General features: G+C 38.1%; 1 long non-coding RNA gene across 2 annotated transcripts in view; it reads left to right on the top strand.

The window, feature by feature from the left end:
• LOC121310906 overlaps window positions 1–12,360 on the top strand; it is a 33,641-nt gene extending 21,281 nt beyond the window's left edge. Inside the window, exons 3-5 of one of the 2 annotated variants that reach the window (XR_005948965.1) lie at window positions 4,196–4,392; window positions 5,063–5,128; window positions 10,301–12,360. This is a non-coding gene — a long non-coding RNA (uncharacterized LOC121310906). Of the gene's footprint in view, window positions 1–4,195; window positions 5,405–10,300 lie in introns of those variants that run through there. The other variant, XR_005948964.1, reaches the window with a different exon arrangement.
• Window positions 12,361–12,648: the final 288 nt, after the last annotated feature.

A 12,648-nucleotide genomic window follows, 5' to 3' on the forward strand; every position in this document is an offset into this window, starting at 1 on the left:
TTATACACAGATGCAAGTAGGAGTCCTGAGATTAACATCCTGAGTTCTATATGACAAAATTTAAAATATTATCTTTATTAACAGCAGGTGGTCAACTAGGTCATTTAAAAAATACATCTCTTCATTTAGTGAGTCATGAGTGTTCTAGTTTGCTGATTTTTTTTTTGCTGATTGTTATTTTAACAGAACACAAATATGGTTCTGGATTTAAATGATTCGTTTTTGTAAAAGTATCCTTTCAGAGAGCTTTAACAAGTCCAGTGATTCTGTGTACTGATTGAGAGTGCTGTTTTTATTGTTCTCTTTCGGCACACTTTCCAACACACTTGCTTGCGAAGTCAGTTGATATACTGTATTACATAACTCAGCAGTAGACTAGTGCTGCTAGTAGAAAAAAGAAAGATTAATACTGAATAGAATCCTACTTGAATAGCAGTAGCAATATGTATTCATAATGCAGACAGCAATACATGAATTCAATTTATGTAATGATTCTGACCCATGTAAGTGTGAAGATTACATTTTGATAAAATACTCAAATGACATTTAGAGGTAGAAATACAGCAGATATCAAACACTTCACATAAAATTACAAATTTTCTCTAACCTCATTTTAACACTGCCTCTGGGAGCTACACTGTTTGCATGTTATAATAAATGATATGCTGTAATAAAAAGTATTTTAATAGGATTTTTCTTACATTAAAGGTTAGTCTAGTTGTTCGGTCGCTCTGTACTGAAATATAAAAAGAAGGAATTTCCCCTCTATTCCAGATTACACATTTTAATTGTAGATTAGGAAAAGCAATCTTTAGAGTACAGTGGTTACTATCGTAGAGTAGATGCCCTCTAAGCTAACACAGCCATGGAAACTCTTACTAAAATGATGCATAAGATCCCGTACAAAGAGAAAAACACACATGTTATAATAGCCTTATTATCAACACATACAAACGCACACACATACAAACAAGGTGAATAATAAATACCTTAAGCAAACATTTACCTGGATATGTGCTTTTTGTTTTTGCAGTGTAAAATATTGCATCATGTGTAGGTTGTACTATGTGTACGGGTTGTATAACAGATACAAAGACTGTTTGCAATCTGTAACACAATATAGACTGTACTTGTGTTGCTTTTGTTCAGTCTTAAGCAAAAACTATGTGGAATTGGTATAGGATTCCCAGAAGCAATAATAAAAAATAACAATCTTGTAGCTTGTATTGTAGTGACCCCTGGTGGTCAGTAAGGGTTTTAACTTAATTTCACTAAATACAGCAACTGTTGCAATACAAGCTGTTATATTGTTTCCAATCAATCCAGAATGTTCAGTGCTCACTAATGTTGATATCAGCAGATGAATATTTTATAAAAGCCTCAGGTAAATAACAGCATTTGTTACACCAAAATGTTACTTTTAAGATATGGTCACCTTAACACAAGTTTAATAATCCATGACAACTTTAGCTACAGGTTAAATTGTTTGCCAAGACAGCGAGAGTGCAGGAGTTAATGAGACATTCAAGAACTGAAGCCAGAGAAAATAAAATAGATGAAGCGATAATTATTGTTTTTGACAAATTCCTTCAATGCTTGTAGAACTTAAAACAAAACTCATCTTCACATTCGCCAAAACTCTCAGCACACACAGCCAATTTGTTATTATCCCCTTTTTAAAAGATGATTTAACAAGGGAAGGTCATTTAAACGAGAAAGACTTACGCATAATTCCAATGTTAATATTGCGATGTTAATGTGCCTGCGAACTTCGGGCTTTCTCACTAATCATACCCTTCTTTTCCTGCCCACTTGGGAGTCACCCTCCAATCACATCCTAAATGACAACCTGCCCCAAAATTGCCACAGAGACACATACTGGTGTATCGCTATAGAACCCCCCTAGCCAACAGCCTGAACCCAGCTTCCCTCATAACCCATATGGAATGAATTTGTTACAATGTGACAATGTGTAAATATTTTTGCTATATATATAAGTACGCAATTGTATCAGAAGAGGGTACAGGGTAGGATTAACAGGGTTGGATTTAGAGTTAGTTTTAGAGTTAGGGTCAGCGTTATATCATGCAAAAACAAATGAAATTACACATTAAGTACATTACACATGTAATTGTGTAAGTGCACATGTATGTACTATGTAACTACTATGTAAATAGATAGTAATGGGAGACGCTTAATATAAAGTTTTACCTAATGCAGTAACAAGCCAATGATATAAAGTTAAGAAATAGAGTTTATTTTGTCCTCTGGACAGGGTGAGTGTGTGTGTTTATTATTACTGAAACTCTAAAAGGATCTGCCAGGCTGTCTTGCCTTCTAAATTTACACAGCAAACCCAATTGGGAATGAAGACATTGGTGCTTGAACCACTTTCCCTGTGGAAAACGCTGTAATGAAAAATAACTCTCCCCAAAAACATAACAGCTTCATTATAATAGAGAGCCAACTCTGCATGATAAATCATATGTCTTCATTACGGAATGAACTGTAGGTTGTCAAAACTCCTCTTGTGGATTGCTTCTGTACTGTGCCTCACAACAGCAAGTTGTCATAGAACTGGGTGATAACCCTATGACACTCAGTTCTGTGGGTGGAGCTAATGCTTAAGGATTGGGGCTGATCATATTTAGGGGCTGATCGCATTTAGAAGAGACTGACATTTTTCATGATTACAACAATTACTGTAGTCTTTTTTTTAGAGCTTCAATACATTGTCACACTACAATTAACAAAAGTATTTAATGTTGCTAGTATGTGTTTTTGTAATATTGATGATAACCCATTCCAGCAGGTAGCGTTAATGTAAAGCGGCCTGTAATACCAAAAGCGCTGACAGTTCTCATTTACCCAGTATGTCATTCTTTTCTTTGTCACCGGACAGTTTGAAGATGCACAGAAAGTTTAGAAGTATAATTAATGAAGTGTATTTGATAAATTCTGTTAAGGTCTCTAGAAGCTAGAAATGGAAGCCATGCCAAAATACAATATGATATCATGGCATTAAGCTGTTTTGCTGCTAGCAAATACTACACATAAAGGTGCTAAAGTTAGATCTAGTATTTGTTTTTCTTGTCTTCATGTTTGGCGTATTCTATCTTTATTTTAGATATTATTTGTTGTAGGATTGGACAGCTTACTGTGGAAAGATAAAGAAAGAATGTACTGTATACCAGAGAAGAAATAACACAAACAACATAAAACTGGCTATTGCAGCAATACATTCTTTCAAATAGGAAAGCCCATCTCGACTCCACTTGGACCAATGGCATATGACTGTAGCTTAAACGTTTACAGATCCTTATCACGTCAAGACATTTTAAGACACACTTGGTGTAAAGCAAGGTCAGAGAGTTCAGTTTTTCTAGCAGCTCTCCTGCTCTAGTTGCAAGATTGATGTATCACAGGCAAAATCAGCAACGTTTCTGTGTAGTTGATACATTGTTATCTAGTCAATAGGAACTGCATTGTGTACAATGCAACAGTAATTCAACTTTTTTTTGCATTATCCCCCACCACTAAATTCAAAATAAGAGCTAGAAGTCTGATGAGAAAATGTAATGACCATGATATTCATCAAGAGTATGTACACAATATTACAGAATAAAAATGATTTCATGACAATTGGATAGCGGTTGAGTAGGTACAGTGTGATGTACAGATAGACAGGCACCCCCTATCTTCTCAGAATATATTCTTCATAATTTATGCTAAATAATCTTTATACCAAGTTTCATGGCAACTGGATAATACGTTTTCCACATATATGAAGATATTCATGAATGTACCATGCTGACATACATACACACGGAGTACCAGCTCCTTTATATCTCCTTTGCAGGGGAGTTCATCTCCAGTGGAAAGTTAATAAGACAGAGAGTGATGGATGAAGAGAGCTGTGAACAGTTTGTAGAAACTGTATATTTGTACATTAGCAGAATGTATTTTGCCATCTTCCACTGATGGTGATAAAATAAGGGGAATTTGAAATTATGTAAATAAAAGAAAACTAATCATTTATACATATATATAATTTGGGAATTGCTTTATTCACTCTTGATTTGGTATTCTTATGTGGATAATGTTACATGGATCAATTTATAACTAACAAAATGTGGGAAACAGAAGCAAAGTAAATCAATTAAACACAGCTATTTTTTTTTTTTTTTTCTACCAGCAGTGGCACAACAGGTGTGTCACCACCCACAGGATGCAGACCAGCAGATGGAGGGGGCCTGTCCAGCAGTGGTGCCATGGGAACAGGGAGCACTGGGCATGGGTATAGCTGCAGCTGTTGGGGCAATGGTGGGACCAGTTGCATTACATCACAAGGCGGATGGACAAGTGTGGGGATCTTCTCTCTGTTGCTGTGTAGTGAGTTTTGGCTACTGGCTGTGTATCATGCCTGAGCTCTGCATTGTTGGTCACGTTTTGTATTGGTTCTTTGCGGATTTCATATATTTTGAGGGATATGTTGTTCTGTCACTGTCTCAGCGGTAGAGGTACAGACTGCAGAGGTATAGTTACATCATATAGGTCTATTTGTGTTTTAGATGTTGGCTGATTATCTGTTGATAATATTATGTACAGTAAATCCTATTATTTCGTAGTGTATTGTCAGAAAAAACTAAACAAAAGGAAACTTGATCAGACAGTGGAAGATCACTAGATGGCCCTGGCTTTTATTTCTATAAAGACACTTTGGCTGACACTTTTCCACTTCTGTAACCTAAGGTAATGTTGAGACAAGGCGTTGACGTTGAATTGTAGTGAACTCAGACGTTGGATTCTAGGGGCTGATCTTCGGGAGAACCTTAAAATAAATGTTTGTGTAACCTGATGAATGGCCAGTGAACCTGGGTTACATATTGAGTCATAAGTTCCAGGAAGAAGTCTTGTCAGATGATCTATGAATCTGCAGAGGTAATGAAATGTTGGATTCTGTGTTAGGGAAGGGCTACGTTTAGAATTCATAGTATTACCTACTGTATTATCAGTAAAATGACTGTGAATAATAATAAACAGGGTTTGTTCTTTTTTACAGGAAACTTACAAATTTTTGGAGGAATTGCTACCCATGTCTTTAATGAAACAAGTATTCACATTTAAGGTAATGAGTAACCACCTAAACATTGACTGGAAAAAGCAAAGAGAATATTAGTAATGGGAAAGTACATTAAAGATTACAGTCTCTTGCCATGAAGAAAGCGGTTTTAAAAATAAACTGAATCCAGTCATTGGCTTAAAATGCTGCTACTGAATAGGTTGTGGAGTCCCATGACTTGTGTTACTTACCATTGCTGCCTGCTGTGTTATACATATTTCTACAATATTGTAATGCTTTGTTTTTACACTCTATAGCCTGTTCAGTAACACTGCATTACTTTCTGGACTGGAAGTTTTTTTTTTTTTTTCCTGAAGTACAAACGTTGTAACCTTCAGTAACATTGAAGGTATTTGTCAAAAGCAATATTTATCCCTTCATTTATTTTATTGTCTCTGGCCTCAGTTCTTGAATGTCTCATTAACTCCTGAGCTGTCACTGGCAACGTGTGTAACCTGAAGCTAAAGTTGTCATAGATCATTAACCTTGTGTTTAGGTGACCATATCTTATATGAGTGATAACTGTGATGTAGACTTAGTGTCTCCCGCATTCAGACTTGTGTGGCGTCCTCTACCTCCATTCATCACAATTATTAGACAATAACCTGATCTCATTCCACTGTAGACCAGTGTCATTTTCAGCTGTTAGTTACCCATGCCATTCTCGTATCATATCTCTCATTTATTTAGTTTTTTGCATACTCACTCAATTGGAAACGGTGACCACAATACTTAAAGGCTAATGACTATTCTGGAGAAAACATGTTATCCCCTCTTCTTCCATCATTGGTTTACCCCGATCGTTTAAATTCTTGGACTCGCCTCCATCCTTTTGTCTTCCTTTTCCGGGAATGATGTGCCTTGGTTGACTGACAGATTATCTCAAAAGAGATTGGTTCCTTTCTGGTCGTAAGGCAAGATTCCTTTAAATAAATATTTTAAATGCTTAACGGAGCCCTTATAAAAGGTTACCTTGTCATTTTTGTTACTTTTGATCGCACTTATTGTGTTATATTCTGGTTGGTTTGTTTTGGAAAACCACTCTGAGTTATATACATTGGCCGATATTTCTATATGCTGTAGTAATATTTGTGTTTGAACTGTACCACTTCAAAAATCTGGGGAGGAGAAAAAAAGAGAAACAGAGCAATATACAGGCGTATTGAAGCTGTCTAAGTGAGTCGAAACTATCGAAATAATTCTCACATATTAGTACATAAATATCATATATATAGAGGCGCCATTTTAGATAGCTACAAAAAGTTCAAGGTAAATAACTGACCCCCTCAACAAATTAACATTTAATGTTGAACATTCCTAAAGCCTGTAAGAAAAAGCCTTGGCAGCCATATTGTCGCCCCAGTTCCCGATGTGCTTATGTTCGATGTACGCTGATGTATGTGAGAGGGCTGATGTTTGCCCTCTGTCTGTTTTACTCATCAGAATAAAGCTGCAGATTACGTGGTCCCCATGCCAGCCAGTTTGCTTTTCCCAAGGTTATACTGTGCATTTCCCATAGTTTATCCTGATTTGCTATGCTTTTTAATATGCTTTACACACTTTTATAAAGATTATTTGATTTTGCTGTTTTTTGTGCAACACCAATAAAACCTGGATGTCTGTGCCACCTAGGGTTGCCACCTTTTATACAGACCAGACACAAACATATTTCTCTGTCAGCCTAGCTCTATCAAAACTGCAGTATACTGTAATACAGTTTAACACAATACCATCAGCTCACAGTACAAATCAATAATCATGCAGTAAACACAATATTGTGCTCTTAATATTTCTATCAATTGAAAACTGGTTAATAGACTAGCAAGCACTGGCAAAATCAGCTTTTTTTTTTGTTTTTTGTTTACGGTGCAGAACTAATTTATTTTAACATATTGTTTAGGGAGTTTGCGATACCTGCACAGTGGATAGTAGTATCTACACATATCAGCATTAACAATCCAAAGCAAATCTGCATTATTGTTACAGATTTTCTAACAAGTCTGGCATAAACAGTTTTGGCTGCTACTTAAATAACCCCTTGTAAATAAATTAAATAAATAAAAAAAAAAACACAGAACTGCTTAACCTGAAAAAGAAGAGTCTTATAGGTACCACAGCAGCAGGCATAGTTCACACAGCCTCAGAGTTTCTGATCGCATCTTAAATTCCTGATTTCCTAAATACATTGATGGAAATATCCAGTTTACTTTTAATTTTTTAAGCAAATTGGCTTCATCATTCACTGCCACTTTCATATTCACTTTGACATCTGACACATTCTTTCCCTTGACAAGCGCGCGCTTCTTTAACATGTGCTACATACCACCAGTCTGTCAGAGGGTGGGATAGCACACAGCATGCCACATTCTGATTGGTGGAAGTATTATTGGTGATCTAATCCAAACCGCCAATAAAGCCAAAATAAATTCCACTCCAAAATGTCCCGTTATACGGTATGTCAATGAAAATATGAAAGGATAGTTAGTGTTTCTTATGCATTTCACTTAAAACCGGACAGGTGCATCTGGGTTTGTTAATTCCTGCCACCCAGACACAGATTCCAATTCCTGTGACACCATTTCAATCACAACCCCTCTGATCCTCTGTCACTCTCGCAGCACACTCCCAAGTCCTTTTTACAGTCACATTGTCACGTGCTTTTCACTCAAAGCAGCTGAAAGACGGAATTGGAAACGTACACTGATCAAAAATATAAACGCAACATGTAAAGTGTTGGTCACACGTTTCATGAGCTGAAATTAAAGATCCCAGAAATTTTCCATACGCACAAAAAGCTTATTTCTCTCAAATTTTGTGCACAAATTTGTTTACATCCCTGTTGGTGAGCATTTTTCCTTTGACAAGATAATCCATCCACATGACAGGTCTGGCATATCAAGAAGCTGATTAAACAGCATGATCATTACACAGGTGCACCTTGTGCTGTGGACAATAAAAGGCCACTCGAAAATGTGCAGTTTTGTCACACAATACAATGCCACAGATGTTTTGAAGGTGTATGCAATTGGCATGCTGACTGCAGGAATGTCCACCAGAGCTGTTGCCAGAGACTTGAATGTTCATTTCTCTACCATAAGCCGCCTCCAACGTCGTTTTAGAGAATTTGGCAGTACATCCAACCGGCCTCACAACCTCAGACCACGTGTAACCACATTAGCCCAGGACCTCCACATCCGGCTTCTTCACCTGTGGGATCGTCTGAGACCAGCCACCCGGACAGCTGATGAAACTGTGGGTTTGCACAACCGAAGATTTTCTGCTCAAACTGTCAGAAACCGTTTCAGGGAAGCTCATCTGAGTGCTCATCATCCTCACCAGGGTCTTGACCTGACTGCAGTTCGGCATCGTAACCGACTTCAGTGGGCAAATGCTCACCTTCAATGGCCACTGGCACGCTGGAGAAGTGTGCTCTTCACGGATGAATCCCGGTTTCAACTGTACCGCGCAGATGGCAGACAGCGTGTATGGCGTTGTGTGGTCGAGCGGTTTGCTGATGTCAGCGTTGTGAACAGAGTGCCCCATGGTGGCGGTAGGGTTATGGTTATGGGCAGGCATAAGCTACGGACAATGAAGACAATTGCATTTTATCAATGGCAATTTGAATGCACAGTGATACCGTGACAAGATCCTGAGCCCCATTATCGTGCCATTCATCCACCACCATCACCTCAGGTTTCAGTATGATAATGCACGACCCCATGTCGCAAGGATATGTACACAATTCCTGGAAGCTGATAATGTCCCAGTTCTTCCATGGCCTGCATACTCACCAGACATGTCACCTATTGAGCATGTTTGGGATGCTCTGGATCGACGTGTACGACAGCATGTTCAAGTTCCCGCCAATATCCAGCAACTTTGCACAGCCATTGAAGAGGAGTGGGACAACATTACACAGGCCACAATCAACAGCCTGATCAACTCTATGCGAAGGAGATGTGTCACGCTGCATGAAGCAAATGGTGGTCACACCAGATACTGACTGGTTTTCTGATCCATGCTCCTACTTTTTTTTTTTTTTTTTAAGGTATCTGTGACCAACAGATGCATATCTATATTCCCAGTCATGTGAAATCCATAGATTAGGGCGTAATGAATTTATTTAAATTGACTGATTTCCTTATATGAAATGTAACTCAGTAAAATCTTTGAAATTGTTGCATGTTGCGTTTATACTTTTCTTCAGTGTAATTGCTTTTCTGCAAAGGAGAATCTGCCCCTAACCAATACATCATCAGCAAGTGCATAAAAGATCTGTGTATTATTCTTTCATGTCGCTTCTTTTTGTTTTGGCCTCCATCCTCCCCAGCTATCACCTCGCAGCATGGGGGGGGAGGTGGCTCATAGCCACTTTCTATCTGCAGCACTGGGATGCATGCAACTGTTCATGTTTTTCCAGCCGGCCTCGTGCAGATAGCCGTCGGGCACCCACGGACAAGACCTCCGGCCAAATTTATCTTTCACTCGGGCCCTGAGTGACCCCCACAGTCATCGGACCCTGAGCGCCTTTCACAGTTCATAAATCATCTACAATTGCAGTCATCATCACTCATTCATTGCCATTCATTCATAACAGATCCTCTGTGCTGAAAAGGCAGATTTAGAAAGAAATGTAATAACTGAATATTGGAACAACTAGAGCCACGCAAAATGATGGCAAACACCAGGAAAGCATATGGGAAAGGAAAGAAAAGAAACCGCAATGCAATTACATTTGAGGCTATTGATCTAAAAAGTTAAAACGTTGGTACGTTTGTTGTTTTCTGAGCCTGAACTCTCAACTCTCAGAATGTCCTTGTCCTTCACAATTCTTTCATCAGCGTCCTCAAAGTAACATGTATTTTTTGAAATTATATATATATATATATATATATATATATATATATATATATATATATATATATATATATATATATATCTCTACTAGTTTGAAGATGTTTTGAATTGTTTATTTGGGTAAATGGCCATTCTTAAGCTATTTTTTTAACACTCTTACGCCTGTATGACTAAATAATGTAGCCTAATACAGAGCTAGTCTGTTTTTTGTTTTTTTGTACCTTAACTAACCAATTGGGATATTTAAACAGTATTAATGTCACTTTTACATGCACTGTGTTGAAATAAGCATTGATTACATATGTCACCATTCTGTTACAGAATTAACGGTTTGATCAAAGAGCACATCAACGCTGCTTTGAAGAATCTCATCATTCATGCTTCAGTAAACAAACATCCTGTGCTCATTATTATTATTATTACTCATCAGACCTATTTCAGTCCATCTGTTGTTTTTTTTTTTTTTTTTTTGTATTGCATATGTTGTTTTTTTCCTCATCACAAAGAGAGTAACCATTGGTTTTTCATGTATTCAAACACAGTGACATATAGTGATGTTAATTTACATGTGATATGAAAGCTTTGGTCAGATCTTCTGCATCTCAGTGTAGTTTCGAATGTACAGTAATTGCATTAACAAGGATCCCAGTACAATACCAGGCGGATTCTGGTTTAGATAAAATGATTAAAATTCTATATTGGCCCAAAAGATCAAGAACCACACATAATTGTTGTAGCCTCATAAAAATGCGTAAGGCAAAGGTGACAAAATCAGGTCTGATGTATAGGCAATTGTCACAAAGCCACTCATGATTGTGTATCGGAGAAGGGAAGTAATGTAACAAACAGGAACTTTGTATTTTAGTGAGTCAATGTCACTTCTATACACTAAATGGACACCTCCTTCATAACACCTTGTTTAGATTGCATTTCTTTGAGTTAGAGTACAGTACAAGAAAGACTCCCATCTTACCTATTTAATGAAGACCCTGGTTATCTGAAGATTTGATATTGTCAACACTTCCCTGGCTCCATTCTTCTAGGAAGCTAATGACCCTGGCTGTATCCTCTGCAGTCTCTTTCTTGTGCACGAAAGTTACCTTCTGTACAGACAACAAAGCCCAATGCTTCACACTGGAGAAGTTGGCACTGGTTATACTGCATCTGGTTTAAGTGGGAAAATCATCCACATGATTTGAGTGCTTTTGTGAATTTCAGTTAATGGTAGGATCATGGGCTGTGCAGTGTGGTAAGAGTCAGTGCCAAATATAGATACTATAAAGTTTAATTCAGTAATTGTTGCTGGCAAAACAGTAGCCAAAACGGCATGGATTCTGACCACTGACTCTATAGACCCATTGGTTGGTTTAACCTTTATTATGTATAGCTGTCTATGGTTACTACCAGAAGCAAGAAAACCAGTTCATTTGACTTGGCTTAAAGGGGTGCTAATCAAGGATTATTACAATAAGCGGCATTATCACTGGTGGTCTAAGCTCTAGTGTGTTTTAATCTATCTTGCATTCATTCAGTTTCCACAAAAGAATGACTGGGGCGAATCACTAGGTTTTGAATCGTGTTGCTGATTAGATTTGGAGCTTGATATAAGGAAAGCAGTTCTAAATTCAGCTGTTTAATTTAGGGTTAAACATACTTTCTTTTCCATTAATTGAGCTTGTTCATGAACAGAATACTACTTGTGTACATCGCAAGCTGTGTTAATTTCAATGTAACAATCCCCATTCATCAAACATCGACAGAACTCCATGAAAGTATCTTATGTGAATTGAACCTTCTGCTTGGTCTTTCTATTGTCCCACTCGCTACCTTTGAAACCTTTGTCTTCATTTCCAGTGTAGTCTAAATCTGAAGGTACCGGAGCGCCATTAAATATTGATTTTCACAAACAGGAATTGTTACATGAATTCACAATTTATTTATATACTAAACTTCTAGTAACACATATATGTATTTATCTAATTTCTATATGTATTTGCACAAAGTGTCTTTCTCCATCTTGTCAGAATGCTTTGCTTTACGTGCCTCGGTGTGTCAGTGGCTTCATTTGTGTTCACAGTCGTAAGCCCCTTTCACACTGGCATGCTCTACCCGGGTCGGAACCTACCCAGGTCTGGGCCCGGTGTCATGCGGGTCTGCTACGTGATTTCACACTGCTTTTGATAAAGCAGGGTTGACCTGGGTAACAGACCCAAGCCTCTGAAGCAGCTTGCTACAGACACTTCAATCTAAGCTTCTCGGAACTGAGTCGTCGATTGAATGTTGGTTAGAGCAAACGTTTCTTCATTCCTGCTACAATCTGGCTCATGGTGTGTCTCATGGAACAAAAATATGGCTAAACAGAATAAACAAAAACATTCCTTGCAGAAGTGAAACCTTCACACAGGCGTGGCTGTTTGTTATTTCATCTGTTGTCATGCATTTTGTCTTGCTCAACCCCAGGTCAGAGTTTGTTGACCCACATCCTGAGATGGGTCACTAGGACCTGGGTTAACCCGGGTATGACCCAGGTACATGGTTTCACACTACGTTGGATTGTGAACCGGGTAGCCAGATCCTGGGTCTGGACCTGGGTAGGAGTGCCAGTGTGAAAGGGGCTGCTGTAGTCGATGCACTGTTGCTGTCGTCTTCTTCTGCATTTCTAACCTTCT

Source organism: Polyodon spathula, chromosome 3 (genome assembly GCF_017654505.1).
Source record: "Polyodon spathula isolate WHYD16114869_AA chromosome 3, ASM1765450v1, whole genome shotgun sequence".
Classification (NCBI taxonomy): Eukaryota; Metazoa; Chordata; class Actinopteri; order Acipenseriformes; family Polyodontidae; genus Polyodon; species Polyodon spathula.